A 24,482-nucleotide genomic window follows, 5' to 3' on the forward strand; every position below is an offset into this window, starting at 1 on the left:
TCTATTAAGTCCATCTGGTCTAATTTTTCATTTAATTCTATTATTTCCTTGTTGATTTTCTGTCTGGATGTTCTGTCCATTGGTGTTAATGGTGTGTTGAGGTCCCCTACTATTATTGTATTGTTGTTGATGTCTTCTTTTAGTTCTATTAAGAGTTGCTTTACAAATTTTGGTGCTCCTGTGTTGGGTGCGTATATATTTATAAGTGTTATGTCTTCTTGGTGGAGAGTCCCTTTTATCATTATATACTGTCCCTCTTTATCTTTCTTTATCTGTTTTGCTTTGAAATCTACCTTGTCTGATATTAGTATAGCGACACCTGCTTTCTTTTGTTCATTATTAGCTTGGAGTATTGTTCTCCATCCCTTCACTCTGAGTCTGTGTTTGTCTTTGGGGCTGAGGTGTGTTTCCTGGAGGCAGCATATTGTTGGATCTTGTTCTTTGATCCATCCTGCCACTCTGTGTCTTTTGATTGGGGAGTTCAGTCCATTTACATTTAGAGTGATTATTGAGACGTGGGGGCCTACCACTCCCATTTTGTGTCTTGTTTTCCGGTTTTCTTCAGTTTCCTTTGTTTCTCGTCCCATGGTTTAATCTGTTCTGATGTAGAGCTGCTACTCTCTGTTGTTGTCCTTCTACTTATCTCCTCTGCTCTTGGTTTTGTAGCCCCTTTCCTTTTTTGGATTTTTCAGGAATGAGGGTTTTCCTGAGGATTTCCTGAAGAGGAGGTTTTGTGGCAATGAACTCCCTTAATTTTTGTTTATCTGGGAGAGTTTTTATTTCTCCATCGTATTTGAAGGATATTTTCGCTGGGTAGAGCATTCTCGGCTGTAGATTTTTGTCCTTCAGATTTTTGAATATATCATTCCACTCTCTTCTAGCCTGTAAAGTTTCTGCTGAGAAATCTGCTGATAGCCTGATGGGGGTTCCTTTGTAGGTTAGTTTCTTTTGCCTGGCTGTCCTTAATATTTTCTCCTTGTCGTTGACTTTTGCTAGCTTCACTACTATATGCCGTGGAGTTGGTCTTCTTGCGTTGATAAAGTTTGGAGATCTATTGGCTTCTGTCACCTGAAGATCCATCTCCCTCACCAGATTTGGGAAGTTCTCAGCCATTATTTCTTTGAATAGGTTTTCTGCCCCTTTCTCCTTCTCTTCTCCCTCTGGTATACCTATAATCCTTACGTTGCATCTCCTAATTGTGTCTGATAATTCTCGGAGAGTTTCTTCATTTCTTTTAAGTCTTGCTTCTCTCTCCTCCTCTGCCTGCAACAATTCTATATTGCCATCTTCCAAATTGCTAATTCTTTCCTCCATATTATCGGCCCTACTGTTCAGAGCATCTAGATTTTTCTTAATCTCCTCTATTGTGTTCTTCATTTCCAATATTTCTGTTTGGTTCTTCTTTATCGTATCAAACTCTTTTGTGACATAGCTCCTGAACTCGTTGAGTTGTCGGTCAGAATTCTCTCTTAACTCATTGAGAATCTTAATGATGGCTGTTTTGAAGTCATCGTCATTTAGGTTATATATCTCATTTTCTTTGGGATTGTTTTCTGTGTATTTGTTGCTTTCTTTCTGTTCTGGAGATTTAATGTATTTTTTCATATTGCTTGATGTTGTTGATTTGTGCCTCCGCATGGAGATAGAGTTTAGTTGCTCCTTTCACTTGTTTCAGCTGCTGCGGTGGGGGGAGCAGCTGTTTATACTTCACTAACCAGGAACCCTGTCCGTAGTTGCTACCTGGGCCTGGGCCCCTCTTCGTAGCCACAGTGGCCCTTTGGATTCCCTCCTCTGCCGTGGGGGCCGTCACAGGGGGGCTTCAGGCTGCAGGTGCCTACTGTTGCAGCCCACCTAGATGTGCTCTCTCCTTGGGGTCTGCAACGGTGTTATGGGCTTTTCCAGTGGCCAGGGGTGGGATCACTTATATTTGTCGCTCCGTTGCTGTCGGCACCCACCAAATCTCACTTGTCCTCTATGGGTCGCAGGAGAGCTATTGGCATCTTCTACAGTCTGTGGTTAGTACACCTAGCTATGCTGCTTTTGCCCTGGGGTCTTCCAGCCTTGTGGCTGGCGGCTGGGTGCCTTCTACTGGTGCTGTGCAGAGGCTTTCCCTAAGGCTGCTGTGAGCCTGTAGGGTTTCCCCCTAGGCTACTAAGCTGGGTCTCTGGAACTCTCTCCAGCCCCAGTCCTCTCTGAGATCTCCGGCAATCCCTAGCCTCACGGGGTGGGCAACGGCAGCTGGGGGTCGCCCCGCCCTCTGGGATTCTCTCCGGGCCTCTCCCGGAGCCGTGAATGCTCAGCGTGGCCCCTCTGCTAACAGCAGACAGAGAGTTTTGTCTGCTGCCCGGGTGGAGCTCCGGCGCTTCCCCTCCGGGTCGCAGAACCAGCCTTTGAAAGTTCCCCCCGCCCCGGTCCTCTCCGAGATCTCCGGCAATCCCTAGACCCACGGGGCGGGCAACGGCAGCTGGGGGTCGCCCCGCCCTCAGGGCTTCTCTCCGGGCCTCTGCCGGAGCCGTGAATGCTCAGCGTGGCCCCTCTGCTAATGGCAGACAGAGAGTTTTGTCTGCTGCCTGGCGGAGCTCCGGCGCTTCCCCTCCGGGTCGCAGAACCGGCCTTTGAAAGTTCCCCCCGCCCCGGTCCTCTCCGAGATCTCCGGCAATCCCTAGTCCCACGGGGCGGGCAACGGCAGCTGGGAGATCTCCGTGCCCTCCGTGTCTCTCTCTGGGACCCTCCGGGTGCCCCGAGCACCAGGCTGGGTCTCCCCGCCAATGGCGGGGAGAGACTCTCCCCGCGGGCTCAGGTGTGCAACTCCAAAGTTTCCCTCTGCGTTTAGGAGTAATTGCAGGGGGTTTAGGTAGGGTTCTGGTCACCTGTTTCCACCGTCGCTCCTCTGTTGTGTTCTCGCTCCTGCCCTAGATGTGTGTGGATCCTCTGGGGGCGTCCGTTGGAAGAAAGCCGCTTGCGGGTACTAGGCTTCCCGTCAGGGTCGGAGAGTTTTCACCTATTTCCACATCCTCCCGGAGGAAAGTCCATCCGCCTTCCGATGTATAGTCGTGTGGGTGTCTCAGACGTCCTGAGATGCTGTCTGGATATCCTTTGTCAAGCGATAAGTGTCCAAATAATTGTAGACTCGAAGGGCGAGAGACAAAGAGGACTACTCATGGCGCCATCTTGGCTCTTCTCCTCATGCACACTTTTTTTTAAAGAAAAGGATGAATTGTTTTATCCGTATTTAAAGAAGTAAAAGGCAAGCTTAAAAACAGCTCCAGGAAACAGGAAAGTATAAAATGTATTCCACGAGATTTGAAAAGGAACAAACTAGGGGTTTTGGGATTCCCATCTGACTGACCCTGCTTGGCCTGACCCACCGCTGGTGAGTGGCGCCTGCGCCTTCAAGGGCCTACATCCTAGCTTCCAGAATGTTTACATGCCTGTATTTCAAGACCTAGCCCCCAAGTAGAGGTCAAAAGTCAGACCGAGGAAACGTTTTTGACATTTATGACAGCAAAAGGTTAACGTCTATAAATTGATAAAGAAAATCACTGGCACTTAATAGAATGGGCAAAAGATAAAACCCTGTGATGCATCGAAGAGTAAATATAAATATCTCCCAAGCATAGGAAACATTTCCAACAGCATTAGTCATGATGGTTAATTTCTGTGTCATCTTGACTGGGCCACAGGGAGCCGAGACATGGTCAGATACTATTCTGAGTGTGCCTGGGAGGGTGTCTCTGGATGAGATTAACATTCGACTCAGCAGACTGCCCTCCCTAGTGTGGTGGGCCTCGTCCAATCAGTTGAAGGCCTGCATAGAACCAAAAGGCTGACCCTCCCGTGAGTAGGGGAGGACTTCTCCTGCCTGACTGACTTTGAGCTGGGACGCAAGTTTTTTTTCTTTTTCCCCTGCCTTCAGACTTGAACTGAAATATTGGCTCTCCTTGAGTCTTGAGCCTGCTGGCTTTCAGATTGGAATTACCCCATCAGCTCTCCTGGGTCATTATCCTACTAGCTGACAGCAGATCTTGGGACTTGTCAGCCTCCACATTCATGTGAGCCAATTCCTTATTGCAACTCTTGCTTTATGTGTATCTGCACCTCCTTATCCTCTTGGTCCTCTTTCTCTGCAGAACCCTGACTGACAAACTAGCCAGCAAAGAGGTACAAACCAGAGTCCCGACGATATAATAGAGTCTTTCTCATGCCTCTTGATTGATGGGGGATTCTTCTGGATCCCCTCTGTCAGCCTCTAGACCTCCTCAAGATTCTCCCCACTCAGACAGTCTCTCCCTGTTCCCACAGCCCTCTCAAACCATGGGCCTCTCTTGTGCCTCTCCCCGTCCAGCGTCTTTAGACTGCCCTCAAGACGTGCATCTCCTTGTCTGCCATCCAGTCATCAGCACTTCAGCCTGGCTGCCCTGCCCTTCCTCCACGAGACCCCATGTCCCACTCAGTGTCTCCGTGTGCAGTCACAAAACTCCAGGGGGCATCGCCCGCATGGACGTGGATGTGAGTGGTGTCGGGCTGTGTAACACAGCCGCCCTGCCAGAAACACATCTGCCGGACCCGGGCCTCTCCTTACTAGCGCTTCCAGCACCTGTGCCCGGAGACAGGGTCGGGGGGAGGTTCTCGAGAGAGAAGAGAAGAGGGCCTGAGACAGAGACCCTTCAACTGGGTTTTTATCCTGTGTTTCTGTCCCACTGTATGCAGGTAAAAGGGTACATGTCTTTTTTTTTTCCCCAAGTAATTTTATTAAGATCATAATGGTTTATAACACTGTGTAATTTTGGGTGTACATTATTGTTTATGAATTTCAGAATGCACTTCATTATTCTCACCACTGGTAGTCTAATTTTTATCTGTCAACATACATATGTGCCCTTATGTCCCTTTTGACCAACCCGCAACCCCCTTCCCCTCTGGTAGCCACTAATCTTCTCTCTTGATTTGTATATTTTTTATCTTCCACATATGAGGGGAACCCTGCAATATTTGTCTTTCTCTCTCTGGCTTATTTCGCTTAACATCATACCCTCAAGGTCCATCCGTGTTGTTGTGAAAGGGATGATTTTGTCTTTTTATTATGGCAGAGTAGTATTCCATTGTGTATATATATACACACCACATCTTCTCTATCCATTCATCTGTAGAAGGGCACTTGGATAGTAAAAGCGTACATGTCTTTTAAAAGGCTCTTTCTGGCTTTCTGTGTGAGAGGAAACAGGCTCCACAGAGTCAGCCTTTTCATTTTTGTTTAGCTTTGTGTTTAAAAAACATAGCAGATAGTCAGTTAATCCTTTGAGAACGGGAACGAGCCATCTCGTGTCGTGCGGTCCCCGCCCCGTAGCGCCTGTGCGGTTGTGCCCATCACAGCGTCAGGTTCACAGGGCAGTACGCGCCCTCCCGCTCGCCCGGGGTACCTGGCTCCCGCGTCTGCCATTTCTCCCTGGACATTGGTTGGGTCCAGCGCGTTCCCCACCCAGCAGCCAAAAAAAGAGCTTTCTAAGACGTTATGAAAATCCCACGATTCGTCCGACTTAGAAGCCTTCGAAGGCTTCCGTTTGCATAGTGATAAAATTCTGACTCCTTCCAGGCCCTGCTCAGCCCCTGCCCATCTCTCTGGTCTTTCTGTGCCACTGCCCCCTGGAGCACTCTGGTTCAGCCACACTGGCCTCACGTTTCCAGAACACCCAACACTTGCCCACGTGGGGACTCTGCCTCAGCTGTGCCTTCTGCCTCCACTGCTCGCCCCTGTGCTTCCCACCCTGGTTCCTCGTCGCCACGAGGTTCCAGATGCCGCCCTCCCCACGCCTCCAGCGGCCCGGCCACAGTGCAAGGAGCGCGAGAGCCCCTTTACTCTTCGTCCCCGGCGGGGGTTGGTGGTTCCGTCTTCAGCGCTCCTCACAGCGGCGAGGTTCGAGCGCACTCGGCGGCTTGCTTGCGCTTTGCCTGAACTTCCCGGGAAGGTCAGGTCCACGAGGATGGGGAGTCTGTCCTGTTCCTTGTGGCACGTCCAGCGCCGAGCACAGTGCTTGGGACATAGAAGCACTCAATATAAATTTGTTGACAAACTGACCGAGAACAAATGAATGAGACAAAATGGTTGGAAAACAGAGCTGCGGCTCATGAAAAGCCCGCCTCCCCTCCCCCAGCTTCCAGGAACAAGCCGCCCTCAAACAGCCCGGTTTCCGGGAGAGGGTCGGGGTGCAAGGACAAGAGGCTGTGAACGCGAGCTGGCAGGATTGTTAGCGCTGCAGGTCGGCGGAGAAGGGGCAGGTTGCACCCTGGTGCGCGCATTGACTTGCTTTGGGTTCTACACGGTGCTTGTCCACCTCTATCGGGCACAGGAAACACCTGGTGATCTTGTGAAAATGCGGATTCTGATTCGGTGGGTCTGGGTTCGCCTGAGATTCGGCTTTTCTAACAGCTCCGAGGTGGTGCCGATGCTGTTGGCCCAGGGGTCACACTTAGAGAGGCAAGGGTGTAGACTGCTGGTTCTCAAACCGGGCTGCCCCTCGAGCCCCCTGGAGGAGCTTTCTCAGTACCTAGAGGCTCTGCTGGGAGTGGTCCGGGCGTCACCTGGGCTTTGCAGTTTCTTAAAACCACGTGATGCTCGTGTGCAGCCATGTTTGAGGCCCTCTGTTCTGTACAGCATTTTACTTTGTAAATAGTTGGGAGAAAATGAAGAAATTTGATTTGTCAGAATTGTTTTCAAGAAGAGCCCTGCATTTTCATGGAAAAAGACACTTTCTGGACAAGCCTGTCCGTGACAGACCCTGGGGCACAGCAGGTCTGAAAGTGGGGTGAACGCTCCTGCCAGGACAAGGCAGATGGGCTGCCGCGTCCGGGGGGAGAGGAGGGCGTGAGCAAACAGGTGTGAGCACATGGCTCCCAGAGATGGAGGAGGACCCCTCACGCCTTCCCCTCAACTCTTCTGAAGAATTAGTAAAGTGGTGAAATGCTTGAATGGGATTTCTGTGCAAGGATGCCGGCGATGGCGCTGGTTCCCAGGCTCCCCTGCCCACTGGACTCACCTAGGGGTCTTTCAAACATTCCAGATTAGCTCGCAGTCTTGGGGTGAGACCTGGCACCAGAACTTTCCGAAGCTCCCCAGGGGATTCCAAGGTGCGGACACGTTTAAAAAGCACTGGGTTCAGGGGATGAGCTTCCTGCAGCCCAGGAGGATGAAGGCAGGGCACCGAGGCAGGGAGATGCCAGGGTGGGTCAGCTCTGGGGGGTTCCCCAAATACAGGGTGGGTTCTGGACTCGGAGTTTATGAAATCAGGGCTTTAAGTCAAGTGGAAGCAGAACTCCAAGGCCAGGAAGGCCCCAGCCAACAACCAGCTGATGCCACTTGGTGGTATCATTACGGAGGCACTTGGTTTGAGAACGGAAGCATTTCTGTAAGCCTCAGTTTCCTTCTCTGTGAAATGGGAACAATCATGCTTGCGCCTTAGAAATGTTTTGAGGAACAAAGAAGAGGAAGTGGGTGGACGTGCTCTGTAATACGCTGTATAAAGAGGAAGCTCCACGTGGTTCTTTGAACATGGTTTGCTATTTTACAGGGCATGGCTTTTGATAGAAAGCATAATGGAGAGAATAATTTGTTAATCTAGGCTTGGAATTATCTGCCAGTACCACGGGAAAGAGACGCGCTAGTGCAAGCGCCACCTCGTGGTGGAAGCTTGAGTTGCAGGAGTAAGAGCTGGAAGCCTTCTTGATAGACGAGAACAGACTGGCTCAAATACATAGTATCAACTCCCGGAGAGTTTCTCAACCTCTGTGCTTCCGACATTTTGGGCCAAATAATTCTTTGTTGGGCGGCGGTAGGATGTTTAGCAGCATCCATGGCCTCTATCCTCTAGGTAGCACCCCTCCCCGCAGGTATAACAGCCCAAAATGTCTCCAGACTTTGCCAAACGTCCCTGCAGGGGCAGAACCCGACCCCCGGTTCAAACCCCTGAGCTACAGCAAACAGCAAACCACAAGAGCAACAGCTGCGAACAGTTTTTGAGTGCTTTGTATTCCCAGCACGTTGACTACATGTGCTAACTATATCTAATAACTCATTTAATCCTCACAAGATTTCCACAAGGAAGGGTGGAAATCTCTGTTTTTAAAAACGAGGAAACTGAAGCTTGGAGAGGTCGCACCTTCCCCGGGCTCATCCCTGGCTTACAGAAGCTGAGTGGGTTTAGTCTGGAGAACAGGGTGTCTGAAGGTGGAACTCTGTGTTGGCTGCCTGTTGCCGCTATGACAAGTCACCATAAACTCAGTGGCAGACAGTAAGACAGTGTATCCTCTTACGGTTCCGGAGGGCAGAAGTCTGAGATGGCTCTTAGCGGCTAAGATCAAGGTGTCGGTGGGCTCTGTTTCCTTCTTGAAGGCTCTAGGGGAGAATATTTCTCCTTTTTTCCAGCTTCTAGAGCATTTCTTTGCCCTTCGTCCAGCTTTGAAGTGGCTCACTCCAACCTCTGCATCTCCTTTCTACCTGTCCAGGGCTATGTGTCTGCAGGAGCCAATCCCTTCCATGGGGCCGGGAGAGCTTTGCCGAGAGAATTCGAGGAACTTAGAGGAGGCAGATAGTAGCTGACCATCAAGAAGAGATTTCTGAGAAGCATCCTTGTCCAGTTCTGGGCTGAGCTGTGTAGGGATTTGACCAGGGGAGGGAGTGAGACAAAGGTGAAGTCACTGGAGGGGGGCGGGTTGAGATGCTGGGGGGCCAGGGCGATGGATGCGCTGTCTAGGTGGGAGGTGACTCTCTTGGGATGATGGCAGAGCTGGAGGGAACAGGAGCCTGACCCAGGGGCCAAAGTCTTCAGTGTGTGAGGGGACATGGCCAGGAGGTCAGAGGCTGGGAGAGACAGGAGAAAAGGGTGGTCGACAGGGCTGGCTTCATGGGTGTGTGCGCATGAACTGGCATAGGGCTCCGTGTTCAGAAGGGCCCCATGCTCTGTGGTCGCTGCCTTGAAATTCTTAATAATTTTATTTTTGGATATGTGTGTGTGTGTTTTTCTTTTTGCTAAGGAAGATTTGCCCTGAGCTAACATCCGCTGCCAGTCCTTCTCTTTTTTTTTTTGTATGTGGGACACCTCCACAGCGTGGCTGATGAGTGGAGTATGTTCACATCCAAGATCTGAACCTGTGAACCTGTTCCACTGAAGCAGAGCACAGAGAACTTTCACCACAGGGCCACGGGGCCAGACCCTGGATTTGTGTTTTGTAAGGAAAGTGTGAAGGGACAAAGGGTATGCACTGGGGGCATGGGGAGTCAGCTCATACCCAGGCCTGCTTCCTGCTTCTTCTTCCCCTCTCTGCTGGGTCCTGGGTCCTGGTCCTGGGCGTGGGGAGGGTCAGGGTGGGGCATATCTGCCGCCGTGCCTACCCCTGGCTGCCAGTGGCAGGTGACGATGTAGCAGGGGAGATCCTCTCATCCATGTCCCACTCCTCATCTGGGTGCTGAGCGTGTCCTGGAGCAGAGGCTGTGATACCGTAGGGATCACCCATCCACTGTGGATTCAGGCAGCAGACCTGCCGGAAGGGGAGGGCACAGTGCGGGGGTCCAGCTGCTGCGGCCGGGGATCCTGGCAGCCCGTAGCCTGCATGTCTGCATGTGTCAACTCAAGGTGTGGGGTCCCAGGTGCCTACGAGGGTCTGTGCTTGCCTAGTGAGGGTCCTTGTGCCTGAAGGAGTGTGACATTTAAATAGCAAATAAAAACACCATGACAGCTCGAGACAGAGAGAGGGAGACCGTGGAAGAAAGGACAAGGTTTTACAGCATTTCAGTACTTTCAGTGGCACATTTTTCTTGCTTTTTGAACAAGAGGTCCCGTATTTTCATTTTGCGCTAGGCCCTGCCAATTACGTAGTCGGCGCTGGTGGCAGAGGTGGGCGAAGCGAGCCACAAGAAAATGGGGATGTTTACACGAAGGCAGAGGAATGATAGAGTTTGGGAGCAGCTTCGGGGGCGAGGAGGATGTGGAGCCCAACCTATGACCCTGGACGGGCGCCCCGAACGTTTGCAGGGCTTGGGGCCAGAGCACAAACGGAGCCGCTCTCAGTCCGGCTCAGTCCCGCACAGCCAGAGGTGTTGTGCGCATGCGTGTGGATCCCGCAGCCCCCATCCGACCTCCATCTACACTCCCCAAGCTGCGGTTTTTGGTCCACCCCCAGGCCAGCGGTGGTCTGTCTTGGGAAGATGGAGCTGGGGAAGAGGCCTGAGTAGAAGTGAGCTCGAGGCCATTCGGGCAGAGAATTCTGGGGTCCAGGTACCTGGAACATGGTCTGGGAGGAGGGTGTGGGCTCCTAGGGGGCACAAACCGTTCGTCCCATGGACTCCGCGTGAGGATGGGGAGACTGGATGAGAGCCAGGCAGGGGCTGGGTCCAGGAGTGGAACTGCCACGGAAGGACATGGAGTATGACCGGAAGTGCAGTAGCAGGTCCAATTTGCTGGGAGGGCGGGGCTAGGAGGCTGGGCCGAGAGAGAGGAAGCCAAAGGCCTGGAATCCTCCTGCTGGCGTCCACCCACCGCCCCTCCCCTCCTGGGCCCCCGGCCTGCTGTGAGGCTTCGTGGGCACAGCTGCAGGTGCGGGTTCCTGGGGCAGGAACTGGAGGATGGAAGGCACCCAGGGCCTCCCCTCTTCCGCTCCCAAGAGGACTTTCTCTGTCCTCCTCTGGCAAAACCTCCTTTTCTTCCTTGGCAGCTCATCCTCCTGTGAGACCAGATATACTTTTATTAAAATTCAGGAAAGGTATTCCCAGTGGTGGGAACAGCATGAGCAAAGGCCCTGAGGCAGGAGGATATGTGGGCAAGAAGAGGAGGCGATGGAGAGAATGGGGAAGGTGTTCCTATGCTGGTGAAAATGGGGAGTCAGGAGGTGTTTGAGTGAAGGAGAGACCCAGGCAGATGGGGTGATGGCTGAGTGTGCAGGCTGTGAGCGGGCAGTCTCTGAGGAGGCTGTGGCTGTAATGCAGGGAAGAGATGCCTAAACTTGGGGAGGAAGAGACAGATGGTGGAGGCATTAGGGAGAAGCCTAGGCAGGACCGAGGTGTGGTGGGTGAGGGGGGGAGGCCTCCAGGATGAAGCTCCGGAAAACGCCTTAGGCGATGGAGTGAAGGGCCGTGTCGGATGCGCACTGTCAGACGGGGTAACTGAGAGCATTTTAATGAAGGGACCATTTACACGCATGTAGGCGGGCTGAGGGAGCCCCAGGGGACATGCAGCCCCAGGCTAGCAGCTGTGGGGAGCCTTTACCACTGTCGGCAAAGGGGCAAGGGGGTGCTCACCCAGACGGGGCTGTGTGGAGAGGGCCCCTCGGCACAGCTGGGCCTTGGGTAGCCCCACCATCACCTGCAGGGACCCTGCAGGGCAGGAGCCAGGGATAAATACACCCCTCCCCCTGCCCCCTCCTCCAGGTCTCCTGCCAGTGCCTCCCATTATCCCGATTCAGCCAGAGGCCAGAGGGCAGGTGGTCCCTAGGTCCCTACAGGTCATCCTCTTCCATCGCCCGGGAGAGGGAGGAGGCTGGTGAGAGGACCTGGAGGGGCCGGTGGATACATCCGGGCCAGGGGCTACGGGTGAGAAACTGGAGGAGGGTCCGATTGGGGGAACATGCCAAGTTTGGGCCTGGCCTGGAGGCTTGAGGCAGATGGAGAAGTTTGGGGAGAGCTGGATTCGGGAGGGGAGGCTCTCAACCCTTTGCCTGGGTTCTCCCCTGCCTTGCACAGCCAGGTTGGAGCAGACCCGGATGTGGAAGGGGGCCTGGGAGCTTTCAAGCCTGTCCCGTGGCACTCACTTTCCATTTGCCCTGGAGGACCCCGAACAGCAGCCTTTGGCTCCCCCTGACCTTCCAGCCTGGTGTTCCCTGGCCAGGCCCTGGCCTTAGCCCCAGGCCTGGGGGCGCGTGGGGCGGGGGGCAGTTTCATCTCTCCCTTGGCCTCAGGCTGGCCTGGCCAGCAACAGCTCTGTCTCCTGCTGTCAGGGCTGCCAGGATGTGACAAGCGGCAGATGGGCCTCTGATCAATGGACCCCGTCCCTGAGCAAGGACGGTGGGGTTGGGGGCAGGACGGGGAGCGGTTGCTAATGGATGGGCCCAGGAGCAGTGATGGATGGGCAGGAAGAGGCTGCTATTTGTCTTGGGGAAGTGAGTGACTCCAGGGAGGAGAAGAAGGGAGGGTGGCCGCTGGGCTCCAAGGGTGGAGAGAGAGCTGCCAGAGCTGGGAGCCCAGTGGGGCTGGGGAGGTGGGGGGAGGGGGCCCTGGCAGAGGGGAGGGCAGGGAGGAAGCTCTTTCCTGCCTTAAACCAGAGCTCCCCAGCCCGGCCAAGAGGGTCCTGCCATGTAGGGTGGCAGATCCAGAGGAATCCTGGGAAGATGGAAAGCAGACCATGCCCTCGCCTCGCTCTCATTCAGGGTAAGTCAAGCCCCTGCATGATTTTCCTTCAGCACTCTCCACGATCCTCCTCACAGCCCCCTTTTCCTCTCTGACCTCGCCTCCCACTGCTGTCCCGTGCTCAAGCTCCACTCTAGCAAACTCGCTTCTTCTTCCTCAGAGACCTCCGGGCCTTTGCCCCAGCTGCACCCTCTGGAATGCCCTCTCCCCAGATATCGGCACTCCCGCCCTACGGGTTGATGTCAGGAGCCTTCCCTGGGCATTCCTTATCAAACAGCAGTGGCTCTGCGCCCCTGGCCCCTGCCTCCACCTGGCACACACGGTCCCCCTCCCCCTGCCTTATTAAGGTTTTGTTAGTACCACTCACCGTCTGACATACCGTTTACTTGCTTACTTATGGTCTGTCTGCCCCACTAGACTGTGGCCTCTGTGAGGGCGGGCCCTGGTCTCCTGCTGGCCGTGGTTCCCCTGCGCTCAGAAGAAGGGGCCCGACAGGTGTTTCTCACTGGAGGGAATGGAACGGTTCACTCTCCCGCTCTGGCACTTCTGGCTTTGTGAGTTTTGACCATCTCCCAAGCCTCAGTGTCCTCGCCTGCAAGACGAGCGTGACAGTCCCTCTTCAGGAGCCCCTGTGAAGATTACATAAGGCAGCTGCATCTGTGTAGGGCCCGGCAGTGGCCGGTGCCGTGACTCGGACCTGTTATCGCCAGTGTCTCCCACGGACCCCGACCACGGAGGTCGCCCCCTCTGTCTGTTCAACCCCAGTCTCTGCCCTCACCTTGGATGCCCCTGGAGAGCTGGCCTCCCCTGCTCCCCCAGCAGGCTCTGACAGAGAGGCTCTGACCTCACTCCTCAAACCACAGTCTCCACCGACGGTGGACCGGGTCCTGATGGCTCTCAGCCCCTCAACCCCAGTCTGGAAACCTCCGCATCCCAAGAGTGTGGTGAAGACGGAGCACTTTGGAGTCTGGCAGAGCTGGGTTCAAATCCTTCTCAGGGGCACCAGCCGAGCCATGTGTACAAGTCACTTCCCCGAATGCGGTAAACACTGTTGGTCCCTTGCTCATAACTTCTTAATAAGATCAGCTTTATAGGTCAAAGGCTGCTTCCTGCAGACACCTGACACTGCCTGTGGGTATTTTTCTGGCCTTGGGGACTGTTCAGGGTGCAGGGGAAGCCAAGAGTCCTGGAGACTTAGTGTTCCTGGCAGCTGCCCTCGAATGGTGGCACAGTTCGTGGATAAATACCCCAGCTCCCTCTCCCTTTGGGTGGGATGTGTCTGTGAGGTGTGTTGAGACCCACTCGTCCACATGGCACCTGCTCGGTAACGCTCTCTTTAAGGCTGCCTTTCCTTCCCCTCCTCACCTGCTCCCTCGCCCAGCAGTGCGTCCAGGGATCACCCTCCACGTTAATCCCTTGCCCTTGAATCCTTGTTTCAGGGTCTCCATCTGAGGAAACCCAAACCGAGAAGACGTTCAGCCTCTGTCTTTTTACCCTTAAAGAGAGGATAACAGATTCCTACTTCCTAGGCTTGTGTGATGGTTAGTTTTATGTGTCAACTTCACTGGCCCCGGGGGTCCCCAGATTAAAGATTATTTCTGGGTGCGTCTGTGAGGGTGTTTCTGGATGAGATTGGCATTTGAATCGGTGGACTTAGTAAAATGGCCCTCCCCAGTGTGGGTGGGCATCATGCAATCTGCTGAGGACCTGAACAGAATGAAAGGCAGAGGAAGGCAGAATTTCCTGTTTCTTCCTGCCTCACTGTCTGACGGGGGACATCCTACCTCATTTTCTCCTGTCCCCGGGCTGGGATTTACACCATTGATTCTTCTGGTTCTCAGACCTTCAAATTCTGATTAAATTACGTCATTGGCTCCAGCTTGCAGACAGTAGATGGGGGGACTTCTCAGCTTCCATAATCACGTGAGCCAATACCTTGTAATACTTCTTCATGTATATATATATATATGCATATCCTATTGGTTCTGTTTCTCTGGGGAACCCTGACTAATACAGCTTGTTGCAAGGATTAAATGAAAAAAAAACAACAACAACAACAACCAAACAAACCACTGATACAAAGCACAGAGCCTGGCTTGTGTACATTGCTGCTTAAAGCAAAATAGCTAACCCACTAATTCCAAAAAGGCAGCTAAGATCCAGAGCAGTGGGATCTTGTCCCCTCAGTCTTCCCCTCTCCCGATTGAACTGCTTCCAACCAATCTCTGTCATTTGCTCCTCTCTGGATCACATTCTCTCTTCTCTCACCGTATGGCTCAGTCCTTAGCACAGTCAAGTCTGGCCAAGCACCTCTTGAAGCGTGGAACCTATGTTCTAGGTTGGGTAAGGGCAGTGTAGAGCTAGACTGTCACCTCCTTGCTTTATACCTCTGTTGATGAATCCCTCCGTTAACGAATCTCCCAACGTCGGATCCCACCAGCTCTAATGATTCCTACTGCATTAAAGAGGATACTTATAGCACTTGTATTTTTTTGTTGCTGTGCTTTCTTTGGTCCCAAGGGCAGAGCTTCTCCTGTACCCAGGCCATGCCAATAGACTGATGATGAAGCTTAGAACTTCAAGGTGTCAGGGTTGTTACAGAGTCAGATTCTATCTTCCCAGGCAAGACCACCAGCTGAGGAATCTGTCAAACTTTAGAAGTGTGAGAAATAATGAGTCATTATTATTTTAGACCACTCAATTTTGGGGACATTTGTTACACAGCATTAGATAATTGATATAGAAGTTGGTACAGGGAACAGGGTGGTGTTGTAATAAAAACCTGGAACATTTGGCATTGCTTAGGGCCTGGGTGCTGGGCAGAAGCTGTGAAAATAGTGACGCGACTATTAGAGGCTGGAGAGGGGGTGACTTGTTATGTAGGAGTGGAACAATTGGCAAATCTGTTGCCTCTGGTAACTTGGAAGATAGAAAATGTGCTTATGAACTTGTGGATCTACCTGAAAAGATCTCTAGATGGATGTTAGAACCACAGAAGGTTACTTTCCTTCTCCTAGCTGCATAGGATAAAATTTGAGAAGAGAGATATGAGCTAAATAAGGAACGATTTGGTTCATAAGCAGATGTTAGAGAAATATAAAAGGCCCGGGACTTGCTGGAGTTGGAAAACAAAACTCTTATCTCTAGTCTCCACAGCCAGTAAAAAATTCTTAAAATGAGATGAGACCTGGGACTAAAGATCAAATCAACGATGTTGCTGTAGGACCCCTTGTTAAGACCTCTAAAAGATTTAAGGTGGTACGAGTGGACCCCCTTAGCTAGACAAAAGGGCTTATAAGAGTCTTAAGTGTTCACAATGAGGTGGGGGGTGGGGGAGAGAAGAGAGTGGGAAGAGAGAGAAACCTATCTTCTTTCTAGCGAAGAGAGAAAAACCTATCTCAATTGGAGTGAACCTCAATCAGATGCATAGGAAACCCATAAAGTTTTCAAGAGAGTTGCATCAGTGAAAATACTGCAAGCTTGGACTAAAACTGACTGCAGTTGTTGAAAATGAAAATAAATCTCTGAGTCCCCAACTTTCTAGGACCAGCAAGCAGGCTGAGAAAACTATTCTGCAAATGTTGGCCATTTCTTGTGAAAAAAGGATGATTAAGAGGGAAGAATCAAGAGTCCAGATAGGAAAGCTAAGCTAAGTGTCATGTAGAACAATGGACTGGGAAATCACTCCCAGGGAGCAGAACTGAACCCTAATCAATGGCTCTTCTTTGCCCCTGGAAGCAGAGAGAACTGGCCACCTAAGCCTGGCTGGATTCAGTATTGCTACGAACCAGGGACTTTTCCTCCCCTTTTTGGCCAGGAGTGTCTACTGTGGATACCCTGTCCCTTTTTCTCCTTTGGATGCTGGGTCTGGGAGGGGGATGGGTGGCAGAAGCTGCACCTCTGAGCCTCATCTGTATTTGGCCCTGGTTCAGAAGTGCTATGAACTGAATCGCGCTCTCCCGCAATTTCACATGTTGGAGCCCTAACCTGCAAAGTGACTGTACTTAGGGACCAGGCCTTTAGGAGGTAATGAAGGTTAAATGAAGTCATAAAAGTGGAGTCCTAACCTGATAAGATTGGTGGCCTTATAAAGAAGAGGAAGAGAGGAATCTCTCCCCACCTCCGTGTGCACCCACTGAGGAAAGGCCACGTGAAGACACAGCAAGGAGGTGGCCATCTGCAAGGCAGGATGAGAGCCCTCGCCATACCCTGACTGAGCTGGCACCCTGATCCTGGGGTTCCAGCCTCCAGAACTGTGAGGAAATAAATTTCTGTGGTTTAAGCTGCCCAATCTATGGTGTTTTGTTGTGGCAGCCCCAGCAGGCTAAAGCAAGAAGGCAAGATCCTGGACGTAAAGCCTGAGCACGAAGCTATGAGGAGATGAGACTTTTTGGGGAGAGAATCAGCATATTTTGAATGTGGGAGGAATAGAAGTAATTGCGGCAAAGAGCGGACTATGATAAATTGAAAATTGTGGCCACAATATTTTGTAGTCCCTCCCATGAAGAAATAGTCTGTTTTCCCATACTGTGAACCTCAGCCGGCCTCGTGACTTGCTTTGACCCAGAGAATGTGGTAGAAGTGATGTTGGCAAATTTTAAAGTGTAGGGAAATGTTAGAAACAAGCCATATGGCTGTCATTGGAGAATGGCTGAATAAACAATGGTCCATCCCTATTGTGGAATGCCTCACAGCAGTTTAACAATGGGATGGATCGCTTCTATCAAGATGGAAATGTCTCCAAGACATGTTGCTGGCTTATGAAAGCAAGTTTGCTGAATGGTAACTTGAAGTCAGATTTCATTTGTGTTAAAATATAAACACATTAAACACTAATTAAAAAAGATACGTGACCTCTATGTTCATCACAGCATTATTCACAATAGCCAAGACGTGGAAGCAACCCAGGTGCCCTTCAATGGATGAATAGATAAAGAAGATGTGGTATATATACAATGGAATGCTACTCAGCCATAAGAAAAGATGAAATCTTGCCATTTGCAAGAACATGGGTGGACTTTGTGAGGGTGTTGTGCTAAGTGAAATAAATCAGATGGAGACAATCAAATACCATATGATCTCGCGCATCTGTGGAAGAAAAACAAAGACATAGATAAGGAGACCAGATTGGTGGTTATCAGAGGGCAAGAGGGTAGAGGAAGCTGAAAAGGGTAAAAAGGCACATATGTATAGTGAAGGATAGAAACTAGACTTTTGGGGGCCCACCCAGTGGTGTAGTGGTTAAGTTCACATGCTCTGCTTCAGTGTCCAGGGTTTGCCAGTTCAGATCCTGGGCATGGACCTACACGCCACTCATCAAGCCATGCTGTGGCGGCCTCCCACATAGAAGAACTAGAATGACCTACAACTAGGATATACAACTATGCACTGGGGCTTTGGGGAGAAAAAAAAAAGAGGAAGATTGGCAACAGATGTTAGCTCAGGACCAATCTTCTTCACCAAAAAGCATACTTAAAAAAAAAAAAGAAACCAGGCTTTTGGTGGTGAACATGATGCAGCCTATACAGAAGCCGAAATATAATGATGTACACCTGAAATTTATACAGTGTTATAAACCAGTGTGCCTCAATAAAAAAATATACACAAAACCATACCACATATTTTCCTGTGGCTGCATAAGTGTGTGTGTAAGATCATCAGAACAAAAGAGAAAGAGGAAAGGCTGGTAGGAGACACAGCAGACTGGTAATCGGAGTTTCACTCTGGGGAGGGGAGATAGCGGGGTGGGGGTGGAGTGGGAGGGAACTTTATCTTTTTACTCTCTACATTTCTGTATTTGCTTTTTTTAAATGGTGAGGATATATTTATACATTAACTGCATAATTAAAAAAGTTAAAAGCTAAGAACAAAACCCCCAATTACCCAATCCAGAATCTGGCCCAGGATAGAGACTGTTCTCGCTGGCTCGTGGTTAGTGGGAACCACAGCTTCGCCGTCTCTGAGGGCCCTTCTCCCGGGCCTGGAGCGATGCTGTGACCCTGGGTGCTGCTGTCTGCCCTTGCTGCCGTCCTGGCTGTCAGTTCCCTCCCGGTAAAGTCTCCTCTCCGCTCTGTGGCAGGAAGATCATTCTCCGACGCACAAGGCACGGATGCTCCGAGAGCGGTGGCGTGCGTGCCCGCGGCCCCGCCTTCCATCCCTGGCACGGCCTCAGCCGCAGCCCAGGCCTCCCACTTCCTCAGGAGCTGCTGCCTCCCCATCAGGAACACGTCGCGTTGTCTCATCCTGAGCAGTTTTTACGCGGAGCCAGAGCAGCGCGGAGGGAAACAGAATAAGGGGGTTGCTCTTCGTGTGGCTCCATGACACCTTGTGCAAACTTGGGCCACTTACCCCTCCCTGCAGACCTCGCTTTTTATGAAATGGGGACAGGAGTGTCCTGCTCCTGCGGCTGCTGTGAAGAGCAAATGGGGTACAGCACCCCATGCAATGGCTGGCACAGTGCAGGAACTTATCAACGGATTGTCCCTTTCTGCCCCTGACTCCAGCCCTGGCTGTGAATGCCTCCATAGCTGTGTGACTTTGGGCAGGCCACTTAACCTCTCTGAGCCATATCTGTCAAATGGTGATAATGACACCTGCCCAGAGGATTTGTTCACTCATTCCGCAAATATTTATCAAAGAACTACAGTAGGTCAGGCACTGGGCTAAGTATTAGGGAGTAGTGACGGACAAGGCAGACAACGTCTATAGTCCCATGTGGATTGTCTAGTGGAAAGGACAGAAATAAAACCAACAGCTGTACAGATGACAGTCAGGAGCTTGGAGGTGAAGCAATAAAGCGCTGGCAACTGGTGGGTGCGTCAGGGTGGCCGCCCATCACCCAGTGCCTGGGCCATGTCTGGGCTTCGGGGACCTGCTCCTGGAGGCTGAGCAGACAGCCAGCTCGCACCGCCTGGTCCTGGCCCCATCAATCCCCGGGCAGCCTCTGTCTTGTGCTGCGTGACTTGTCAGAGGACGGCCCTCTCTCGGGGCCAGACCACGGCTGCCCTGAGCAGCCAAGATCCCAAAGCGCCATCCCAACCTTTGGTCGCCCTTGGCCGTGGGCGGTGTGGTTTTCGTGTGAGACATCCCCTCCACGCTCTCTGGGAATCTTTCGTCTTCCTTGCTAAGCCAGAGCGTCGAGAGGTCCCCGGGGACCCCTCATCCTTGCCCACAGAGTGATAACTATCCACTGGGCATTTTGATGCGCACATACACGCATTCTCTCCTTTAATCTCATGGCCACCCTGAGTGATATCATTCCCTTCTCAGAGGAGGAAATGGAGGCACAGAAAGGTTGATTAAAGTGTCCACAGCCACACAGCTGGTTAGTGGCTGTGTTTTAATTCAGACCCAGACAGTATCTGCCGTTCTGAGGATGAGCTGCAAGAATATGATTGAATCAGAGTTGGGGAGAGTGGGGATAGGGTGAAGACAGGGAAAGAAGGCTAGAGGCTGGGTAGGAGAGTATAAGTCTGGAGGTGGGACCCCGGCCCCTTTGAGAAGGTACCTTAATTCCCAGGGGAATACACGAGGGGATGGAGAGGAGAATGGATGGGAGACTTCTTGAATACTTTGGTCCCAAAACAGTATCTGACACGTCCACTGTGAACAGTTGCACAGGTTGTACACTGCACAGCTCTAGATAGCATCATGCACACTAGGCCGTGAGAATGATACTCTGTAGGGATATGTGTTCACACTCTATGTTATAGGAGGACTTCTCAGCAGCCTTGGCTATGACGGGGGCAGGGAGACAGGGCCCTGGGCCTCTGCAGAGGAGAGCGATCAGAGAGGGACAGCCCATAGCAGGCCATTGAGTTTTCAGGAAGAATGCGGTGGAGGTGTGAGCCCCGTCCCTCCGAGCAAGCTGTCCGGGATCTCTCCTTCACCACAGTGCCTCTCATAAGCACCTGGTGGGCTCACCCTCTGCTGCCCGAAGGCTGAGGTCCCCACTTGCCCCACCTGGAACCGTGGGAGCTGGAGCTCAGCCTCCCTGTGTAAGGCTGGCTTTCCGGGCCTCGCCTAGCGGGGCCCTCTCCCTGCAAGCTGTCCTGGCTGGCTTCGAATCTCCCCCCCTTCTCCCCAGGACGGCTTGGGGGGCCTTAGCTGCCCCTTTCTCCAGAAGCTTCCCTGCAGCCAACTTGGGGTCAGGAGGCCCAGGGCGGGTGGATGGAGGGACTGATGGCAGCCCAGCCATTTATCCGCTTCCATCGACTCAGCTCTAAGAGCTTACCTTGTTAAGATGCAGGAGAGCCTTTGAGCCCCGCTATCTCCTTGCCCAGGACCTCGCCCACCCATTCCCGCTGTGTAAATCGCGGGCGCCTCCCCCTCCCTGTCAGGGCCCCGTTTCAGCCCACAATGGTGATGCTTTATTACAGCTCACTTCCTGCTGTGAGTAAATAAGTTTGTCTCCTTTACGTTCCCTGGGCAATTAGGAGAATGAAAGACGGAGCTCTGGATTAGCATTTATTTCCTCCAAACGTTTATATGGGGCCATTTTCCCACTGACAAATCCTGGGGCAAATTGTTCTCGAGAAAGTCTGTCTGCGGCAAAGGTGCGATGATTAAACGGCTGGTGTAAATTTGGGGCCATAAATTCTTTCCCTGGGTTAACGGGATTTATGCACAGCAACTGCCATTATGGGCTCAAAGAAATAATAATAAACGAGGTTGATTTTGCACCTGTTTCAGGGTAATTAATAGGTGCAGGAAAGGGGAAAGAAGTGGTTTTTACAAACTGCCTGGCTCAAAATTCAGAGATGCTCCGGGGTCCTGAGGTCAGTGACCAGCCTGATTTGGGACCCAGGGCTGGGAGCTCTGGGGAAGGGGCGGTCTGGGATCTGACCCTGAGCTCTTGTGTTGCAGGTAACAGAACCCACACTAGCCTGATAGTGGGGGTGGTTATACGGGCAAGGCGGTGAGCAGGGCGTATATGAAACTCGGGTGTGGAGAAATAGACAGAACTCATTGGTTGCAAGCGACAGAAACTCAAGACAATCGAGTCCCCATGACTGGAGGAAATGCCACAGGAACCTGGGCTCCAGGGGTTGGGCTGGGGACGAAGGACCACCAGGCCCTTCTTCTCTCTCTCTTTTTCTCTCTCCCTCTGCCTTTTGACTCTGCTCCTTTGTGCTCCCTCAGAGTCAGTCCTGCTCAGAGGCCTCTCTGAAGGAGTCCAGAGTTCTCGTGAATGGAAGGGGGATGTGTCATCCCCACTTGCTCTTTCCTCAGTGTCCCCCAGGCAGGAGTGGAGGGGGTATAGTTAATCCTGAGGCCTCTGGGAGGGGCTCAGCCATTCTGGACCCCCACCTCAAGCCCATCAGAAGAGGAGGAGGAGGAGGAGGAGGAGGTCTGTGGACATTCGGGGATGTTGTCCATCATGCACTGACCTCCCCCGCCTGGCACCACTGCCCACCATTTACCCCGAGGCCTAGAGCCGCCCTCCAGGACCCCTGCCCAGCCCTGCTCAGATCCTTCCCTGGGAACTCGGAGCCTGTGACACCAGCCACTGCCTGCATTACTGCTCCCAACAGCCTCACCCCAAATCCTGTGACCTGAGCCATTCCCAGGCGGTGACCTCCTTGGAGGGGAGTTTGGACCCTGGGTTTCTGGTTGGGGGTGAGATCTGTTCTGATTGCCTCTGCCTGTGTAGGTCCCGTCTGGTCCCCAGCTCTCCTCCCTCCCCCCGGCCACCCTCGCCTGGGCGGCTGAGGTCCCAGGGGGCTCCTGTGGAAAACACTTGGAGCGGTCTGTCCAAACACAAATCTGATGGCGCTGTTTTCCTGCGAGGCAATGCAAGACAGCAGCTGTGAGCCTGGGCTCTGGAGCAGACCTTCTGGGTTGATCCTGGCTCACCGCTTCCGACTGTGTGGTCCTGGCCAAGTCCTTTCACTGCTCGGACCCTGGGTTTCCTCCTCCGATAAATAAAGATGACAGCAGTGTCCAGCTTGCCTGTCTTTTTTTTTTTTTTTTAACACAATGTTAAATGGGATGGATTCCATGACAGTGCACAGGAAGGCCAAGAAGGGAAAGGTGAGGGAGTGGAAGTGGGGAGCGATGCTGATCCTCGAAGTCTTTCTGGAAAGGCAGACCATCTGGGTACCTTGAACTCAGGCCTTCCTTCTAGAAGCTCCTTGGGAAGTCTAGAGAGTGGTTGATCCGGTCTGGGGCAGCCAGAGAAGCATTCAAGAAGAGAGGACATTGGAGATGGGGCTTCACGGGTAAATAGGAGTTCTTCAAGTGGAACCAAAGAGAAAGGACATTATTCCAGGCAGAGAGAAGAGCCTGTGCGAAGTGGAAGTGTGTTCAGGGAAGGGGGAGTCAGGGTGTGGCCCTGGAGGGGTGTGCTCTTCTGAGGCTCAGAGCAGAAACTCAGTTGTGGAGAGCATATCCAGTGAGAGCTTTGCTTTAAATCAATTAAATCTGACTCTAATCCTTCCTTCTGGTCCCCTGAACTGGCAGAACATTCAGTCTCAGTCAAAACTGAGGGCCTGCCCCTTCTGGGGTCTAACAGAGCCAGGGGGCTTGGGTGGCATCTGACAACTGGGGCAGGTCCTCAACTCTCCTCTCCGTGCGACCACCGAGCGGAGGCCCTCCTTGTCTGAGCTCACAGAAGCCCCTGGAGCCCCGAGACTTCCTCCCACTGGGGCTCCCATCTGCGTGCAGGTCGGGCATCCTGGGGCCTGGGGTCTCGCTGTGCTGTTCCGTGGTCGTCTGTGGAGGGACACGGCTGTGATGTGTGCTCCCACGTCCCCTCCTTGCAGCCTGGGAGGGTGTTCTCTCCTCCCTCCGGGCCGAGGGTCTCTTCTGCCCACGCTGCTGCTCTGGGTCCCCTCCCCAGCGGCTCTAAGCTTGTTATAAAAGCCAGGAAGACAAGGGGCAGGACTGTTGTTTTATTCTACAAAATGCCGGGAGCAGGAGCATCCAGAAGGCTCCGGTACCGGCTCCAAATGCAGGGGAAAAGAGGGAGGGAGGGAGCGGGGAAGGAAGGGAGGTCGAGCGGAGGGAATGCGCACAAAAATCAATTTCTAAAAAAATTATCCTTTCCTGCGTGATGCGGGAGGGCAGGTGTAGGACGGGGTCTGGGCGTGATGCCTGAAGCCTGAATCTGAAGGGGTTTAAGTGTCAGGCTAGGGACCAGGGAGGACTTGACCCAGACAAGGGACTGATAGGGTCAGTGTGGTGCTTATGGTTGGACCAGAGAGGGACCACTTTAGTGCCCGAGGAGATTCCAGCCACCAGGACACTTTGGATCTTGGGGACAAAGGCACAGTGAGGTGTTCTGGCCCAAGCCCTTGACCGGAAATCCCCAGCCCCTCCCTCCCCCTTTCGGGAGTATCCTGGGAGAACCCTGGGATGATGGCGGGAGGAGCCAGATGCTACACCCACTGGTGAGTGTCTGCAGTGTTTGTTAATGTCACAAGCCCCTGTCCTCGTCCCCTGTGGCTGCCGTAACGGAGTGTGCAGACTGAGCGGCGTAAATCCCAGAAGCGTGTTTTCTCACACCTCTGGAGTCCAAAATCAAGGCGTTGGCCTGGCTGGTTCCTTCTGAGGGCCAGGAGGGAAGAATCCACTCCCCGCTCTCTCCTTGGTGTGGAGACGGCCATCTTCTCCATGGCTCTGCACAGCGTCTCCCTTCTAGGCATTTCTGTGTCCAGATTTCCTCTTCTTACCAGGATTAGGATCCACCCTAACAACCTCATTTAAACTTAATGACCCCATCTCTAAATAAGGTCACATTCTGAGGTCCTGTGGGTAGGACTTCAACATATGAATTTTGGGAAGAACACGGTTCAACCCATAACACCTCCCGACAAGCCCACAAGAGGTGGAAATGATTATTCTTTTGCAGATGAGGAAGTGGAGGCTCAGAGAGGTCAAGAAGCTTGCTCAGGGTTGCAGAGCCAGCGGAGGAACAGACGGGCCTTAACCTAGGGGGTTGTCGAGCGATGCTCCAGCCGGGACCAGGGCTCCCTGCGAAGGCCGAGAGCTGGACTCCTGGAGGATGGGATCCCTGCCTGGCCCTGCCCCGGGTTTGTTTCCTGGAGGGCTGGAAGGAGGTGAGGAGGAGAGAGAACTTGCATTCCGGGAG

Source organism: Equus asinus, chromosome 15, assembly GCF_041296235.1.
Source record: "Equus asinus isolate D_3611 breed Donkey chromosome 15, EquAss-T2T_v2, whole genome shotgun sequence".
Taxonomy (NCBI): Eukaryota; Metazoa; Chordata; class Mammalia; order Perissodactyla; family Equidae; genus Equus; species Equus asinus.